At 42.7% G+C, this 19,352-nt stretch overlaps 1 protein-coding gene and 1 long non-coding RNA gene across 2 annotated transcripts in view; both read left to right on the top strand.

Moving 5' to 3' along the window:
• The window catches only part of TMEM244 (transmembrane protein 244), a 220,639-nt gene that overhangs the window by 32,047 nt on the left and 169,240 nt on the right, over positions 1–19,352 (top strand). The window lies entirely within an intron of this gene.
• LOC149126475 (uncharacterized) overlaps positions 1–19,352 on the top strand; it is a 53,103-nt gene that overhangs the window by 31,166 nt on the left and 2,585 nt on the right. The window contains exon 2 of the long non-coding RNA XR_016233758.1: positions 15,118–15,171. This is a non-coding gene — a long non-coding RNA (uncharacterized LOC149126475). The remainder of the gene's footprint in view (positions 1–15,117; positions 15,172–19,352) is intronic.

Consider the following 19,352-nt stretch of genomic DNA (forward strand, 5'->3'; position numbering starts at 1 on the left):
AGAGAGAGAGAGAGCGAGCATGCGCGATCTTCTATCCACTGGTTCACTCCCAAAAGGGCAGCAACAGCCAGGGCTGGGCCAGAATGAAGCCCTGAGCCTGGAATTCCAATTGGGTCTCCCACATGAGTGGCAGGAGCCCAAGTACTTGGGCCTTCTGCTGCTGTTTTCCCAGGCACACTAGCAGGGAACTGGATCAGAAATAGAACAAATGGGACTCAATATATAAGATGCTGGCATTGCAGGCAGTGGCTTCACCCTCTCTGCCACAACTCCAGCCCCAGTGTATAATCTTAAATAATTGATTTTAGAGTCTTGTCTTTTCTAGCACGAGCATTCAAAGTTACTTTTCTTAAGTTTTTTTTTTTTTTTGACAGGCAGAGTGGACAGTGAGAGAGAGAGACAGAGACAAAGGTCTTCCTTTTGCCGTTGGTTTACCCTCCAATGGCTGCGGCCGGTGCACCACGCTGATCCAATGGCAGGAGCCAGGAGCCAGGAGCCAGGTGCTTTTCCTGGTCTCCCATGGGGTGCAGGGCCCAAGCACTTGGGCCATCCTCCACTGCACTCCCTGGCCACAGCAGAGAGCTGGCCTGGAAGAGGGGCAACCGGGACAGAATCCGGCACCCCAACAGGGACTAGAACCCGGTGTGCCGGCGCCGCTAGGCGGAGGATTAGCCTAGTGAGCCGCGGCGCCGGCCAACTTTTCTTAAGTTCTACTTTAGCTATGTTGCATACATTTTGTTTGCTGTCATTACATGTTTACTCGGTTCAATTATATTTTGACTTTCCTTGTGATTGATTTTTTTTTTTTTTTTTGACAGGCAGAGTGGACAGTGAGAGAGAGAGAGAGAGAGAGAGAGAGAATGGTCTTCCTTTGCCATTGGTTCACCCTCCAATGGCCGCCGCGGCCGGCGCGCTGCGGCCGGCGCGCTGCAGCTGGCACACCGCACTGATCCGAAGGCAGGAGCCAGGTGCTTCTCCTGGTCTCCCATGGGGTGCAGGGCCCAAGCACTTGGGCCATCCTCCACTGCACTCCCGGGCCACAGCAGAGAGCTGGCCTGGAAGAGGGGCAACCGGGACAGAATCTGGTGCCCTGACCGGGACTAGAATCCAGTGTGCCGGCGCCGCAAGGCGGAGGATTAGCCTAGTAAGCCGCGGCGCTGGCCTGTGATTGATTTTTGACCAAGGATTATTTATTCATGTTTTGCTTAATTTTCACATAATTAAAAAATTATCTACATTTCTGCTACAATTTTAATAATATTGCTTTTATGGAATCCCTGACAGTAGTCCCCCCTTATCCATGAGGGATACTTTCCAAGATTCCTAGTAGATGCCTGAAACTCTGAACAGTACTGGACCCTGTAATTAATTCCTTTTCTATCTTAACTAAGCACTTGTCATGTACCTTAGCCATGACTTTTCTGGTTCCAGGTACAAAAGCAAAACTAACGTGAATTTCTTTTTCTTTCTTTACAATTTCATGATTAGAAGATTCATTCTACAGTAGATCTTAGCAACCTCACTGTATGATTTTCACTCTTTAAGTTAAGACTTTTCACTTTTTCACTTAAAGCACGTAATTTCTTTGGTTTATCCAAACAGCCAACATCACCAGTCTTGGACTTTGGGGCCATTACTGGGCAAAATAAGTGTTATTTGAACACAAGCACTGAGATATCAATACATTCAATCTGATGATGAATAGGGATACTAAGTCACTAGTAGGTGGGTGGTATATACAGTGTTCTTATGCTGGACAAAAGGATGATTCATGTCTTAGCTGAACATAGTAGGAAGATGGGAGATTTCAACTCACTACTCAGAATGTTGTGCAATTTAAACTTTTGTATTTATTTCTGGAAACTTCTGCTTTTTTTCTTTGTGTTTGATTATAGGTAACAAACTACAGCAAGTAAAATTATGAATAAAGGAGGAAGTATTATGTGTTTTAATCTACTTAAGCCTAGAGCTTTCTTTTTTCTTGGCTCAGTATGTAGTCTATTTTGTAAGTGTTTCATGTGTGCTGGAAAAGAATGTATATTCTGTCTGCATTTCTTACAGTGTTATCTAACAAGTGGGTCAAGTGGGTTGGTCGTGGAATTCAGCTCTTCTGTATTGCTAATTTTCTCTACTTAATCTCTCAGACAAGAGTACTAAAGTCTTCGATTTCATATATCCTTCAGTTTGGGCCTCTTACATTTTAAGCTTGTTATTAGTTACATTCACAGTTGAGGTTGATGCATATTTTGATACATTGCTCCTTTTATCATTTTGAGATATTCTCCTTTACCTTTGGAGGTGTTCTTTGTCCTGTGATCTGCTTTTTCTGATACTAGTATTGCTGCTCCAGCTTTCTTATGATTAGTGTTCTTATGGTATGGCATTTAATTTCTAACCTGCATCTTTATTAGTTTAAAAAACAAAAAGAAAGACACTGGCAGACACAAATCTGCTATATGCTGGTTCAGTCTCCAAATGCCTGCAAGAGTTCCCATTTAGGAGAAAGGAACTCAATCCAGATCTCCCGTGTAGGTGACAGGAATCCAACCACATGATTCTGCTGCCTCCTGGGAGGCTGCATTAGCAGGAAAATGGACTCTGGGGCCAAAGCTGGGATTTGAATCCAGGTACTCTGACAAGGGAAAATGTTGTCCCAACCAGCAGCTTGCAAAGCTTAAACGTGAGGGTGAATACATGTCTGCTTTTATACTTAAAGTGTGTTTATCTGTAGATATACTATATCTGGACCTTTCTATCCAGTTTGACAGTTCTGCCTTTCAATTGGAGTGTTTAGACCAGGGACATTTAAAGTGATCACCAAAGTGACTGGGTTGAATTCTACAATCATGTATTTCCTTTTTCTTGGTCTCATGTATTCTTTGCCTTCTTTCTTCTTGTCTTACCTTTTATATGTTCTCAATTCCATTTTATCTCCACTGTTGACTTTCTTTTTAAAATTTATTTATTTATGGCCGGCGCCGTGACTCAATAGGCTAATCCTCTGCCTAGTGGCGCCAGGGGTTCTAGTCCCGGTCACGGTGCCAGATTCTGTCCCGGTTGCCCCTCTTCCAGCCCAGCTCTCTGCTGTGGCCAGGGAGTGCAGTGGAGGATGGCCCAAGTGCTTGGGCCCTGCACCTCATGGGAGACCAGGAGAAGCACCTGGCTCCTGCCTTTGGATCAGTGCGGTGCGCCGGCCGCAGCACGCTGGCCGCAGCAGCCATTGGAGGGTGAACCAACGGCAAAGGAAGACCTTTGTCTCTCTCTCTCACTGTCCACTATGCCTGTAAAAAAAAAAATATTTATTTATTTGAAGGTCAGAATTACAGAGAGAGCTAGAAGCAGAGAAAGAGAGCGAGAGCAAGAGCAATCTCCCAATAGATGGTTTACTCCCCAAATGGCTGCAATGGCTGGGGCTGGGCCAGGCCAAATCCAGGAACCCTGAGCTGCTTCTGGGTATCCCATGTGGGTGGCAGGGCCCCACTTGGGCCATCTTCCACTGCTTTCTCAAGCACATTAGCAGGGAGCTGGATCAGAAGTAGGGCAGCTGGGACTTGAACCAGTGTCCATATAGGAGGCTGGCGCTGCAGACACAGGGTTAACTTTCTATGCCACAGTGCCAGCCCCCACCCACTGTTCACTTTTATATTAGCTGTACATCTTTAAGAAGTTGTTCTATGGGTTATTATATGCATCTTTATTGTTTTAGTCTTCTTTCAAATAATTTTTTCTCTTCATCTTTATTTTTAAATATTCATTTAATTAGTTATTTGAAAGGCAGAGTTAGAGAGAGAGTCAGAGACCCAGAGAGAGATTTTCTATCCACTGGTTCTCTCTCCAGATAGCCATAATCACTGGGGCTAGGCCAGTCTGCAACCAGGAGCCTGGCTATGTACCTGGGTCTCCCACACATTAGACATGAGGTACAACAATGTGCTTCTATTCATTTTACTATTATCTTCATAGACTTCACTTTTACATAAGTTAGAACTTCCTCATATTGTCATTTTTGCTTTAACTAATATTTAAGAATTAAATCAGAAAAATTTTTATGTTTACTGAAATAGCTACCATTCCTATTTTTTTTTTTAATTTTTGACAGGCAGAGTGGACAGTGAAAGAGAAAGAGAGAAAGGTCTTCCTTTGCCATTGGTTCACCCTCCAATGGCCGGCGCGGCCGGCGCGCTGCGGCCAGCGCGCTGTGGCCAGCGCACCACACTGATCCGATGGCAGAAGCCAGGTGCTTCTCCTGGTCTCCCATGGGGTGCAGGGCCCAAGCACTTGGGCCATCCTCCACTGCACTCCCTGGCCACAGCAGAGAGCTGGCCTGGAAGAGGGGCAACCGGGACAGAATCCGGCGCCCTGACCAGGACTAGAACCCGGTGTGCCGGCACCGCTAGGCAGAGGATTAGCCTAGTGAGCCGCGGCGCCGGCCAGCTACATTTCCATAACTCTTCATCATTTCTTTGTGTAGATATGAGGCTTTTGGGGGGGGGGGTGTATAGGCCTTTTTGGCTGGCTGAAGAATTCTAAGTTGTTATACACTCATCAATCTCCTTCTATGTTAGTTGCCTTAAAAAAAAAAAAACTCCTTGTCCCATTTGAAAATTGAGTTTATTATCTTTTTTTTTATTACCTATGGGAGCTATATGTAGATGATGAATGCCAATCCTTTATATGCTTTGGAAATATTTTCTCCCACTTCGTGGCCTGTATATCCATTTTCATTTTCTCTTTTTTTTTTTTAAAGATTATTTTTGTTATTTGGCAGGCAGATGACAGAGTGGGAAAGATTGAGAAAGATCTTCCATCTGCTTGTTCACTCCCCAAATACCTGCAACAACCAGGGTTGGCTTATACCAAAGCCAGGAGCCCAGACCTCCATCCCTGTCTTTCATGTGGGTAGCAGGGACCCAAGTGGCCATCATCCATTGCCTTCCAGGAGCATTAGCAGGAAGCCAAATCAGAAGGGAATGGCCAGGGACCTGTGTTATAACTCAGTGGGTGAAACTGCCACTTGCAATCCTGGCATCCCATATGGTGCCACTCCACTTTATTTTTTTAATTTGCTTTAAAGATGTTTTAAACAGATATATTTATTTGAAAGACAAAGTTACAGAGAGGCAGAGGCAAAGAGAAAGAGAGGTCTTCCTTCTGCTGATTCACTCCCCAGATGGCCACTACGGCTGGAGCTGCGCCGATCTGAAGCCAAGAGCAAGGAGCCTCTTCTGGGTCTCCTACTTGGGTACAGGGGCCCAAGGACTTGGGCCATCTTCCACTGCTTTCCCAGGCCATAGCAGAGAGCTGGATCTGAGGTGGAGCATCTGGGACTCAAACCAGTGACCATATGGGATGCTGGCACTGCTGGTGGCAGCTTTACCTGCTACACTACAGCACCAGCCCCAGCCCCAGCCCCAGCCCCAGCCACTCCACTTCTGATCCAGATCCCAGCTAAGGAGCCTGGGAAAAGAATCAGAAGCTGGCACAAGTGTTTGGGACCCTGCCATCCATGTGGGAGAACTGGAAGAGACTCCTGGCTTTGGCTTGACCTTGGCAGCCATCTGGGGAGTGAACCAGTGGATATAAGATCAATTTATTCTCATTCTCATTCTCTCTCTCATTCTTTCAAATAAATAAATCTATTTATTTATTTAGGATGGGACCAGCATTGCAGTGTGGCAGGTTAAGCCTCTGCCTGTGACACAGGCTCCCATATTGACGCCAGTTCATTCCCTGGGTGTATAAAAGAAAAAGAAGGGACTAGCCAGTACTTGAACAGCTCTCCTACATGGGATGTGCGAGCAGCAAGTGGTAGCTTAACCTGCTGCTGCCGGACAACACTAGCCCTGCCTATTTTCTTAAGGATGTCTGATAAAAAGCAATTGTCAATTTGGATAATTTTTAAAAAACGATTTATTTATTTACTTTGAAATTCAGAATTAGAGAGGGAGAGACACGGAGAAAGAGAGAGAAAGAGAGAGAGAAAGAAAAAGAGAGTGAGAGAGAGAAAGAGAAAGAGAGAGAGAGAAAGAGAGAAAGAGAAAGAGAGTGAGAAAGAGAAAGAGAGAAAGAGACAGAGAAAGAGAGAGAGAGTGAAAGAGAGTGAAAGAGAGTGAAAGAGTGAAAGAGAGAGTGAAAGAGAGAGAGAAAGAGAGTGAGAGAAAGAGAGAGAGTGAGAGAAAGAGAGAGTGAGAGAAAGAGGGAGAGTGAGAGAGAGGGAGAGTGAGAAAGAGAGAGAGTGAGAGAGAGGGAGAGTGAGAGAGAGGGAGAGAAAGAGAGAGGGAGAGAAAGAGAGAGGGAGAGTGAGAGAGAGGGAGAGAAAGAGAGAGGGAGAGAAAGAGAGAGAGAGAGAAAGAGAGGGAGAGAAAGAGAGAGGGAGAGAAAGAGAGAGGGAGAGAAAGAGAGGGAGAGAAAGAGAGAGAGAGAGAAAGAGAGAGAGAAAGAGAGAGAGAAAGTGAGAGAGAAAGAGTGAGAGAGTGAAAGAAAGAGAGAGTGAAAGAAAGAGAGAGTGAAAGAAAGAGAGAGAGTGAAAGAAAGAGAGAGAAAGAGAGAAAGAAAGAGAGAGAGAGAAAGAAAGAAAGAGTGAGAGAGAAAGAAAGAGTGAGAGAGAAAGAAAGAGTGAGAGAGTGAGAAAGAGTGAGAGAGAAAGAAAGAGTGAGAGAGAGAGAGTGAGAGTGAGTGAGAGTGAGAGAGAGAGAGAGTGAGAGAGAGAGTGAGAGAGAGAGAGAGTGAGAGAGAGAGTGAGAGAGAGAGTGAGAGAGAGAGAGTGAGAGAGAGAGTGAGAGAGAGTGAGAGAGAGAGTAAGAGAGAGTGAGAGTGAGAGAGAGAGAGAGAGAAAGCTAGAGAGAGAGAAAGCGAGAGAGAGAGAGAGAGAATCTTCCACTCACAGATTAACTCCCTAGATGGCCATAACAGTCTGCACTGAGGGAGGCCAAAGTCAGGAGCCAGGATCTTCATCCAGGCCTCCCACATGGATGCAAGGGCTCAAGTACTTAGGCCATTTTGTGCTGCTTTGCTTGCAAATTAGCAGGGAGCTGGATCAGAAGTGGGACAGCCCAGATACTAACCAGCGCCCATATGGGACACCAGTATTGCAGGTGTTGGCTTTACCTGCTTTGCCACAAGGTCTGCCCTAGTGAATTTTTTTATATTTATTGCTTTCTAGATTTTCTAAAAGAAAATATCCTTACTCTATGTCTTAGAGATGTCGGCATATGTTTTTCTCTAAAAACCTAATGGATTTAATTTTGTGTAAATCCATGATCTATCTTGAGTTAATTTTTGTGTGTAGTTTGAGTATGTATTTCATTTTCATTTTACTTATTTTCTTTATTTCTAGAAACTTCTAAATCTACAATGTCACTTTGTACCTTTCTCTTGCCCACAGATATCTTCAAGAATTTTTTTTAAATTATGAACATTGTTTTATATTTTGCCTGATAATTATAATATCTGTAGTCCTTGAGCACCTGTTTCTGTTGTTTGTTGTTTCTGTTGGATCTCAGTCACCAACTGTCATTTCCTTTTTGCCTCTTTATCTTTCATTGTGTGTTGGATTTGATGTTTGCAAACTTTTCATGGGAATAATCTCATACCTATGATGAAGTTACCTTCTTCCAGATAGGATTTACATTTGCTTCTGTCGGACACTTGGGGGCACTGCCCGACTGACTAGGACTGTATTAAAATTCATCCAAGTAATTTGAATTTGGGTTAATTCTACTCCAGAATTTAACTTCTGGGTCACAATTACCCTGACAGTCGGGCTCATGGGGTTGCCAAATTATTGCAAGGAGAGCTTCCACCTTGGGTGATCTATGGGTTTGCATTTCCTTTTCCCTCATCCCTTGAATCATCAAAACAAGGCATTTTACTTCTCAAGAATCAGAGGGAAGGCATTTGAGAGTTAATATGTGTTATTTGCTTTCAGTTTGGACCTAGAAATTTTTTGCTGTCACATCATCTCTTTTATGTTTTGAAGAAGGTGTTTTCTACATTTTATTTAAGCCCATTCGTTGCATCAACTCAGATCAATTCTTGACAAATGTAATTGTTATTTGACAAGTTTTGGTTTTTCTTTCCCCAAATGATGAACCACTTGCTTAATAGCACTTGTTTAAAAATGTATCCTTTTCACACAAGTTTCAAATATCATATTTATGTTTTACTCCACAGTTTGTTTATCATCTTATTCTCTGTCCGATCAATTCTCATTATTTTCCGTGGCAGCCAGTGCTTAGATGCCCCCACAACATGTCTGCTTACCCTTCCTTCTTTCCTTGGCCTTCTCTAATAGGTTAAAGTCTTCAGGTGAGGGAACAGTGCCTGCTGAAACATTGCCCTAGGACACAGTCAGATATTGCTTGTGGGAATGTAAAATAGTATCAGCTTTACTGCAGAGAATTCAGCTACCTCTAAAAACTATTTACCTATGTATACTTAAATGCAGAAAGAGTACTTCTAGAAATTTATCCTGATGTGACACCTCAAAAAGAGTTCATTTATATAATATTATTTATTGCAGCATTGTCTGTCTTTGTAAATTAGTGAAACAAACATAGCATTTGTGGGACACTGGTTGACTCAACTATCAAACTTCCATGCAAGAGAGAACTGTGAAGAGATAGAAAAGCATGAGAAGGATGTCTGCAAGTCTATAGATTCCTATGAAACATTTAAACAAAAAATACACCATTCAAAAGAGCTGGTATAGTACCAGACAACTTCAAAAGGTTCACGGAAAATGCATATTGTGAAGGAACTATGTTTGGATTTCAATTTTTTCATCTAAATTGATTTCTTTTAATTATATTTCCCATGAACTTTTTGAAGTACCCTCATATACTAACTTCTGTTTGAGAAATAAGACCAACATTTCCAGGTATCTGCTTATTTTTGCTAATACAAACACAAAGAATAAACACAAACTTATAAAACGATTTCTCTTAGAGGTACTTGGGAACAGGACAAGCCAACTTACTATTTTAAATATTTATATATTTAAAGGATAAAAAAGCCAAAAACTAGTATGAAACAATTAAACCTAAGTACATATCAAAACTATAAAATAATTATACAGAAAAAAGCATAATTCAAGTGACTTTGAACACAGTCCTCTGAACACCTTCAACAAGAAGCAGCCTAGGGAAAAAAGAATGGTACGTAACTTTTAAAAAAATATTTATTTTTATTTATTTGAAAGGCAGAGTGAGAGCAAGCGAGAGAGAGAGAGAGAGCAAGCGAGAGCGAGCGCGAGAGAGAAATCTTCTATCTGCTGGTTCACTCCCCAAATGGTCACAGTGGCCAGGATTGGCCCTGGCTAGGTCTGGATGGAGGTCCAGACCTAGGAGCTTCATCTGGGTCTCCTATGTAGGGTGGCAGGGGCCTAAGGACTTGGGTCATCCTTTGCTGCTTTCCTAGGTGCATTAGTTGGCAGCTGGATCAGAAATAGAGCAGCCAGAACTTGAGTCAGTGCCTATAGGTGGTGCTGGCGTCATTGCTTATGGTGACTTTATACACTAGGCCTCAATGACAGCCCTGTAAATAACATTTTAAAAGGATTTATTTTATTTATTTGAAAGAGTGACAGGGAGAGGGATACGCGGACATCTACCTGCTAGTTGACTACCCAAATGGCTGCAATGACTGAGGCTGGGCCAGGCTTGTGCCACAAGCCTGGAACTCCATCTTAGTGTCTTACAGGGTAGTAGGAGCCCAAAAATTTGGGCTATTGTTCTCTGCTTTTCCAGGTGCTTTAGCAGGGAGCTAGATAGGAAACAGAGTAGTTGAGCCTGGAATTGGTACTCCAGTATGGGATGCTGGGGTCACAAGTGATGGCTCAACCTGCTACAACACTAGCCTCTGTAAAGAATTCTTGAATTACATGGGAAGCGAGATACTCAGCAGACTCATAGAATGGCAGATGTCCTAAACAGCACTCTGGCCTCAGAATCAGCCCTAAAGCCATTCGGATCTGGCTGAAAAGCCCATGAGAGTATTTCAGGCATGGAAAGCCAAGACACTCTGGCAAAAAAAAAAAAAAAAAAAAAAAAAAAAACAAAACACCACACACCTAAATGAAAGATCTCTATGAGTGGAAAGAAGAGGTCTTCAAAGAAGGAGGTACCTTTCTCTGAAGGGAGGAGAGAACTTCCACTTTGACCATGACCTTGTCTAAACAAGATAAGAGTCGGAGAACTCAGATGGCTTCCATAGCCTTGGAAACTCATGACTGGAGCATAGGGAGATTACTGATGCCATAGACAGGAGTGTCAATTTGTAAAGTCAACAACAGGAGTCACTGTGTACTTACTCCTCATGTAGGATCTCTGTCCTTAATGTGCTGTACATTGAGATTTAATGCTATAACGAGTACTCAAACAGTATATTTCACTTTGTGTTTCTATGGGGGTGCAAACTGTTGAAATCTTTACTTAATGTATACTAAACTGATCTTCTGTATAAAAAAAAAAAAAAAAAAAAGGAAAAAAGAAAAAAGAAATTATCAATTCCCAACTTGACTCTCACTGGGATTAAACATGACAATAGGTCTGATCTGATTTCATCATCATTTAAAAAATCATCTATTATTTTTCACTTTATGTTTCTGTGTGGGAGCAAACTTTTGAAATCTTTACTTAATGTATACTAAGCTGATCTTCTGTATATTAAGATAATCGAAAATGAATCTTGATGTGAATGGAAGGGGAGAGGGAGTGGGAAAGGGGAGGGTTGTGGGTGGGAGGGACGGTATGGGGGGAAGCCATTGTAATCCATAAGCCGTACTTTGGAAATTTATATTCATTAAATAAAAGTTAAAAAAAAGAATTCTTAAATTTAACTCAGTAACTAGTTGGTGTTGGTGGCATAAGTGTGATGATTCTAAAACAATACTGCCTGTGTTTAAAGGATAGGACAAATGAGTCAATGTATTGATTTTGCTGGAAATCAGTATTTTCATTTGAGAGGAGACATAAAGAATGACATTGGGGAAGAGGAGGAGCAGAAGAAGTACAAGGTCTCCAAATGTTTCCCCATGGACTTTTTATTGATTACAAAGGGGGGAAATCATAACTTTAGGCCAATGCCATGAATCACTTGGCTAATCCTCAGAGTGTGGCGCCGGCACCCCAGGTTCTACTCATGGTTAGGGCACCAGATTCTGTCCCGGTTGCTCCTCTTCCAGTCTAGCTCTCTGCTGTGGCCTGGGAGTGCAGTGGAGGATGGCCCAGGTGCTTGGGCCCTGCACCCGCATGGGAGACCAGGAGGAAGCACCTGGCTCCTGGCTTTGGATCGGCGCAGCACGCCAGCCGTGGCAGCCATTTGAGGGGTGAACCGACAGAAAAAGGAAGACCTTTCTCTCTGTCTCTCTGTGTGTGTGTCTCTAAGTCTCCCTTTCAAAAAAAAAAAAAAAGAAATGATAACTTTATATGAAGAAACTGACAAAAGCCACCTTAATTAGGAGATCAAACACAACCCCAAATATTGGGGTAAACTGACATCATGTACTTTATGATACAAGGCCCTGGAAAGAACAGGGCATCATTTCTGTGTCTGCTTTTCTCCTCTCAGTCTCCTTTACTCACATTCATGGTGATCTCATTCGGTCTCATGAGGTTCAATACCATTCATACTCCGACTTTTCAGTGGATTTCTACAGCCTGAGCCTCTCCCTTGACCAAAGGGTTGTACACAGGACTGTGTTGTGTATCAACCTTTTCTTCATAGATGCTTGTATTTCACAGATCCAAAATCAAATGCTTGTTCTACTGACTTTTCTCCTGACACCCTCTGCAGATCATGGTCTTCCTACAGTCTTACCAATTTCAATAAAAGATACCACTCTTTAACCCTGGAGCCTTCCCTGGTTCTTTTTCTCACATCCCCATGGACATTGCATCAGCAAATCTGTGAATTGTACCTTCAAGATGTATTCAAAATCCAATTACCACTTAACACCACTAATATACCTGTATAAGCTGCCATCACGTCTTCCATGGAGTATTGCAAAGTTTGCTAACTTCGTCCTACTCTATTCTTCATGCAATATTCAGTATTTAAAATTTCTCAATCACTTTCTATCACACTATGAATAAAATCTAGATGTTTCTCTGCAAAGACAGTGACTTGAACAGATGTTCATGCACTAATCTACTTTTATAGGAGCTGGGGAAGCCAGGTGAGGGGCCCTAGTGCCTGCATTAAGCATAAAAATAAGAAGAGACTCAGGGAGGCAGTCCGGAAAGAATTGCCTGAGTCAATGCCATGCAGCACAGCCTGGAAAAAACATCTTCTGCTTTGAAAAGGAAGAGGGAATAAAGTCTGGCCCCTTCCCAGGCCTGCTATGTCAAAACCCAGTGCCAAGTAGAACCCCACAGTCCTTACCTCCAAACTGGTACCTTTTGAATTGAGGCTCTGGGATTGCATTAGCCAAGTAGCCATGGGACTGCTTCTAGTACCTCTCCCGCAACCTCAGGCATCAAAGAAGACGACCCCACCCACTGAGGGATGGGACAGGAAGATGAGCACAGGACTAGATGATATAGAGAACAGAGATATACCATGTCCTTATAATGATGGAAACTAAGCACATAGCATTTGCTGTTCCATCTCTCAAGTTCAGCCCTGAACGAAGAAGATTTCATTCTGGCAGGAAAAAGGTATACAGGAGGTCCCTTAGTGGTTTCCATTCCAACACAAATACCTGAAATGTTTACGCCTGAGAAAATCCCACAGCCCTTACAGAACCTGAGCCAGGTTGGGGTTGCCACATCTGCATTGCCCCTGAGAAAGAGCCCCGCACAGGATACACCCACCCCACCTAGAGCTCCTGCTGACATCATGAATCACCCACCTGGTGTCCTATGAAGCAGCTGCTCCTAGCAGTTCCAGACACCCAGCCCTGTGAGCCAGCCAGGAGGCACTGTCTGCTCTGCCACTGTCCTGGTAAGATCCTGAGCAGTACTCTCTTGGATGGCTTGGCCTACAGGAGCAGTTGGCTGTCCCCACCCATGAACCTTCAGCCCTGGGAACAACTAAACACCCAAGCCTGAGATCCTTGGCCTGTGTGCAGAAACAAATAAGCAGCACTGTTCACACACCCACAACCCTGGGAAGCAACTGAGCAGTCTTTTCTTGATGACATTGCCTACTGAAGGTCTCACCCACCCCTCTGTGGCTCTAAGAAGCAGTTGAGAGCTTGTTCTTAGAATATTAGCCACTGAGATCTAAGAATCAGAAGCTTAGCTTTGTCTAACCACTCTTAACCACAAGAAGCAGCTGGGCAGGCTCTTCTGAGAAGGGCATACCCTGGAGGCCCTGTGAAGTTATCTGTGGGCAAGCCTCTCTGGGCTTGCTGTGTGGCCAGGCCCCTGTGTGGCTCTCAGTCACTGATGGTCACCCCAGTCTACTATTGATCACACTGAACTATATGCATATGGACCAGTAAGGACGGCCTTACCCTCACACAACCTGCAGAAGCTGATGGGAGCTCAACACCTGCATCTAGGCTTAGAGTACACAGAGCTACACAGATACTACACTAAGGCTTTGATGTGGGGAAAAGAGTCAACACAGCATATCCAACCAACATTCTAGGATATGTTCCCAGCTTAAAGTCTTTTACTATGAAAGCTACCCTATGAAATTTGTAGAAGCAAATGTCCCACCAGATGCACACAAACCAACACAGGAAAAAGCACAAGAAAACAAGGTAATGTGATATGTCCATAGGAACACAATAATTCCAGCAACAGACCACAAAAGATGAAATGGATGAATTTGTCAAATAATTCAAAAGATTATTTGTAAGGAAAATTGATGAGACACAAGAGAATACAGGTAATTCAATGATATTAAGTAGATGATCATGAAAAGCATGAGAAATTCAGAAAAGAGATAATTAAAAAGAATTCATCAGAAATCTTAGAGCTAAAGAATTCAATATTAGAAATTAAAAATACAGTTGAGACCCTCAACAGAATTGAACAAAGAATTTCTGAGCTTGAAGACAGGTCTTTTAAAAATAACCCAATCAGACAAAAAAAATTTTTAAAGTTATGAAGAAAGACCTTGAGAATTGTGGAACACCATTAAGCAAGTAGACATTTGCATTATGGGTGTCCCTGAAGGAGAAGAGAAAGGGAAAGGCATTGAAAACTTATTCAATGAAATAATTCCTGAAAATTCCCTAAATCTTGAGAAAGATATGGGTATCTATTTCTAGGAAGCCCAAAGGATCCCTGTTATATTTGGCTAAAAAATGAAACAATCCGAGGCACGTTATGGTTAAACTGTAAAGCAAAACCAAAAACCAACCCCCCCCCACAAAAAAAACTCATAAAACCATACACACAAAAAATTCTATAAATAGTAAGAGGACATTATGTTAGGTGAAATAATTCAGAGACACAAAGACAAATACCATGTAACCTCATTCATGTGGAATCTAAAAAGTTGGTCTTATAGAAGTTGAGAACAGAATGCTAGTTACTAGAGATGGGCTCAGGAGGGGGTAGGATGATAGGGAGATGAGTACCTGTCACAATTTGATAGCAGGAATAAGTTCTATTGCACAGCAGGATGACTGTTAAAAATAACATTGTATATTAATATTTATGTTTATTTATTTGAAAAACAAAGCGTGAGAGAGAGAGAGAGCTTTTATCTGCTGATTTACTCCCCCAATGGTTGCAACAGCCAGGGCTGCACCAGGCCAGAGCCAGGAGCCAGGACCATCTGGGTCTCTCACATGGGTGGTAGGGATCCAAACAGTTGGGCCATCATCTGCTACCTTCCCTGGAGCACTAACAGGAAGAGATGTGAAGTAGAGCTGCTGGAACTTGAACCAGCATTCAGATTTGGGATGCTGTCATCCCAAGTGGTAGCTTAACCTGCTAAGCCACATACTGGTCCCTATTTATTTTTAAATATGCATTTATTGGATAGGCAGAGAGAGAGGTAGAACATAAAAACAAACTCCCATCTGTTAATTCATTCTCTGAATACCCACAATGATTGGGGCTGGGTTGTGGTCAGAGCCCGGAGCTGGGAATGCAACATAGGTGTTTCATTTGGGTGGCAGGAATTCAAATAATTGAGCCATCACCTACTACCCCGCAGTGTGTTCATCAACCTGAAGCTGGATCAGAAGCTGGAGCTAGGAGTTGAACCTAGGTACTCTCATGTGGGACATGGACACCTTAACTGCAAGTGTTATTTACATTTTTTTAAAGTAAATTTATTTTAAAGACAAAGAATTTTCACCTGCTGGTTCATGCCCCAAATGTCCAAGAGCCAGGAACTCAATACAGGACTCCCGTAGGGGAAGGGACTCAACCACCGGAATCATCATCTGCTACCTCCTGGGAACTGGGAGAAGACTCTGGCCTGGAACCCAGGCATTCCAACATGGGAGTGGGCGTCCCAAGCAGTGGCTTAACTGCTGTGCCAAATGCCTGCCTCCCAAGAGGATCTTAATGTTCTCACCACAAAGAAATGATAAATGTTTGAGGTGATGACTATGCTAATTACTCTAGTTCGAGGAAACATATATCAAAACACCACGTTGTAGTCTATACATGCATGCATCTAAAATTATGTACCAATCAAAAATTAAAATGATTTTTTTAAAGAATTAAATCCAAAGTCCCTGCCATGGTCTTCCACATGTATCCCCACCCCCTGCCACCACCAACTCTCAGGCTTCAGCTATCACTCCCTGCCTTACTCCCTTTTCTCCAGCTATAGGGAACTTTTTTTAATGCCTCAATGCTTCACACATGCTCTCTCTGCAGACCGTTTGCTTATGCAGTTCCTTCCATGTGGAGGAGCCTTCCCTAGATGGCTGCATGCTCACTGCCTCACTTATTTCTTTTTTCTGCTCAAATATCTATTAGTAGATCTGGTCTGCTGAGTCGTGGTGCAGTGGCTTAAGCTGCTGCTTGAGATGCCTGTATCTCATCCCAAAATGCCTGGTTTGAGTCCCTGCTAACGTTCCAAGGAGCTAACATGTGATGGCCCTAGTGCTTGGATTCCTGCCAGCTGTGTAGGAGACCTGGATGGAGTTCCTGGCTTCTGGCTTCAGCTTGGCTTAGCCCCAGCTGTTGTGGGCATTTGGGGAATGAACCAGTGGAAAGAAGATTCTCTCTTCTTTATTCTTTCTGTCACTCTGCCTCTCAAAGAAATACGCTTTTTTTTTTAAAAGCCTGTTGAATAGAAAGGTCTTTCTTGCGCACCATCCAAACACTACGCAGTCTGCATATTACTCTATCCTGTTACCTGCTTTATTGTTCTTGATGGCACTTAGTGCTGACACTATATGGCTACTTAATTTCATCAACCCTGAGATGTTATCATATGAATCATGTACCATTATTTTATAGAACCATTAAGTAAAAGGAACTGACAAATTAAATTGACATCATCTTTCTTATCACTTAGAATTTTTATTTTATATGCAATGAAAGAGGTCTTTTAGAGTTATTTAGATATGGTTTAAAAATCATATATCCTTTGCCCACAAAAAGGAAATTCAAGCAAAATAAATCAGCTACATTATACCCAAGGAAAGCATCTTTATGTTGAATTTAATCTGATTCACTCTTCAACTTATCCTTGTCAATGTCAATATTTTTCCCCATAATATTTCACTAATAAAATGCAGCATAGTTTTATCTACTTGTGAGTATCTTCCTTCATGAGAATCTATAATGCAAGGAATTACGGTCTTTTCAAGTGGTAATTCTTATTCTTCTAATATCAAATTTATATACCATTGCTCTATTTCTGAGCCTGGCTACATAATAACTTTGCTTTTTCAGCCAAACAAAAATACCATCTTTTGAAGTCATTTAGATGATATTTACTCCACATGTGCAGTACCAACAATGCACATAATTTAATTGAGTTTATGGTTATAAACAGCTATAACTAAGTTCACATAGGAAAAGCACTCTATGACTGCTGCCTGGCCAAATGTGCTTGGGAGATGCCAGCAATTTTAACATGCATTCCCTTTTTCAGAAATCTACAAATGTACAAACTGTATGTCCTCAGATTAATTAAATATAGTATGTGTTTACTGAATGCTGCTCTCACCAGGATGTGAGCTCTAGGAGGTCAGGAAATTGGTTTGTTTTGCTCATTGGCTATTTTTCATCATCTAGAAAAGCATTTGGAAAATAATAGAGGCTCAAAAACTGTTGAATGAATGGGTGGATGGATGGATTTCTGCTTCTATTACTATCTAGTGACTCACTAGGAGTCTGTACTTAGAATTTCTAAGACATCCGGTACCATTAGTTAAATCAGTCACCCTCCAGAATAAGGTGCTCCTGCCGGGGGGAGAGATAATTGCAGGCACCTCACAGAGTATTGACCTGCTGTCTAGTCCTTCACAGGGGTTGAGGGTCATCTTGGTAATGGCAGCCACCTCAGAACCTTGCCAGCAGTAATCGTGGCCTCTGGGGAAACCTGGGAAAAGACAAACTCAGCTCTCCAATTTGTGAGTTTTTTTAAAAGATTTATTTATTTATTTATTTGAAAGGCAGAGATACAAAGAGAGAAGGGGAGAGTCGGGGGGGGGGAGAGGGGAAGAGAGAGAGAGAGAGAGAGAGAGAGAGAGAGATAGATAGATCTTTCATCGGCTGATTCACTCCCCAAATGGCCACAATGGTCGGGGCTTGGCAAGGTCAAAGCCAGGAGCTTCTTCCAGGTCTCCTATGTGGATGCTGGGGCCCAAGGACTTGGGCCATCTTCTACTGCTTTCCCAGGTGCATTAGCAAGGAACTGGATCAGAAGTGGAGCAGCTGGGACTTGAACCAGTGCTCATAGGGGGGGTGTTAGCACTGCAGACAGAGTCTAAACCTTCCTTACCATATTGCTGGCCCAGGGAGATTTTACTACAACTGGGATGCATTCAAGGGGAGCATGGACAAAGCAAACCCCTCAAGGTCTTCAGGGACACTTTCCCAGCCTGCCTAATAACCCTTTGTTGTTGTTGTTGTTGTTTTTCCTAAGTCTCTACTATACTCTTCTGAGATTAAAACTTCTTGTCAACAGTTTAGAGATATCATGAGATCCAGACAGTGGCCACATAATTGCAGATTTTAATGGAGATCTCATGTATTTCTGCTTGACTGTGCATCTTCCAGATGCCAAGCACTGGGCAAGGGGATTCAGTGGTGAAGAAAAGCAATCGTGGATCTTAAGATCATTGAATGTAGAGACATTGATCAAGGAATCTTTGCTCGCACACCTACTGTACAACAAGTGGCACACTTCTCAAAATCTACTTGGTTTTAACTTCAAGCATCTATCCTATCAGGCTTAGTCAACTTGATGCCTCTCTTCCTGACTTACCTGTTCTCACACCCTAAGTTGTACAGAGGTTTTGGAGTCTTAGATGAAACAAAGGCATGTGAAAACACTTCCAGTTATTAGACCTTATTGATTTTTGTTCCCAATACTCCTGTATATATGGCTGTATTTCTGTATATATTCCTGTATATATGGCTCCAGTCTATTCCAAAGTTCTACTTTTATCCCGGAGGAAGTGCGGGCACCATTGCTTAAGCTGGAAATCCATGCACAGAATCCCTCCTTCCCAGGCATACCAGGAAGCCACCTTGTTCAGACACTTGACTCCCCGAAGCCCCTCACTCCTTCACAAGTCACAGGACTTCCTGCCCGCCCTGTCAGCCTCAGAATCACTCTTCTTACTCTTGTGACCTGATCTCAAAAATCTATCGATGAGTGTTAGAAAAGATTGTGGGCCTCAGGGATCTTCTGCCAAATCTTTCTTCAAGGAATTGAAAACCTTAGTTACCTGCGGGAAATAGCATGAGTGAAGAATGTAGAAGGACAGATAAATAATGTCAGTGTCGTAGTCTGCAGCTCTCCCCTGTCCAGGTGTCTCCAAGGAGGGTGGGACCCAGGTCCTTGTTGGAAAGGTAGTTCTCCACGCTCCAGTGCACAGAGCAGCACCTAGGTAGAGAGACTGAGTGCGGGACTTGACTCCTGCTTTCTTAGCCTGGTGTCTCCCTCTGTCCGTTGTCTACTTTCCAACATAGTGTGGGTATCCCCAGGTCCAGAGTTGGGTAGCAAAGGCAAGGGAAGAGGCCAGAGGTTCAGGGGCTACCTGACATATCCTATACTTCTCAAATACTAAATTAAGTTTCTTATAATCCCTATTGAGGCAGAAAAATGACATATTCTAATTTAATTTCATTTATATACTGCCTGTTTCCAAAAGGAATTTCAGGCGGCTAAGGAATTTAAGGAAGATATTTAATAATAAACATTGAAACATACAAGGGTTGCTGCTTAACCTGAAAATTGAATTTAGCTGAGTAGTT

The sequence above is a fragment of the Oryctolagus cuniculus genome, chromosome 5, assembly GCF_051225735.1.
Source record: "Oryctolagus cuniculus isolate XC-2025 breed Fujian yellow rabbit chromosome 5, ASM5122573v1, whole genome shotgun sequence".
NCBI classification, from domain to species: domain Eukaryota; kingdom Metazoa; phylum Chordata; class Mammalia; order Lagomorpha; family Leporidae; genus Oryctolagus; species Oryctolagus cuniculus.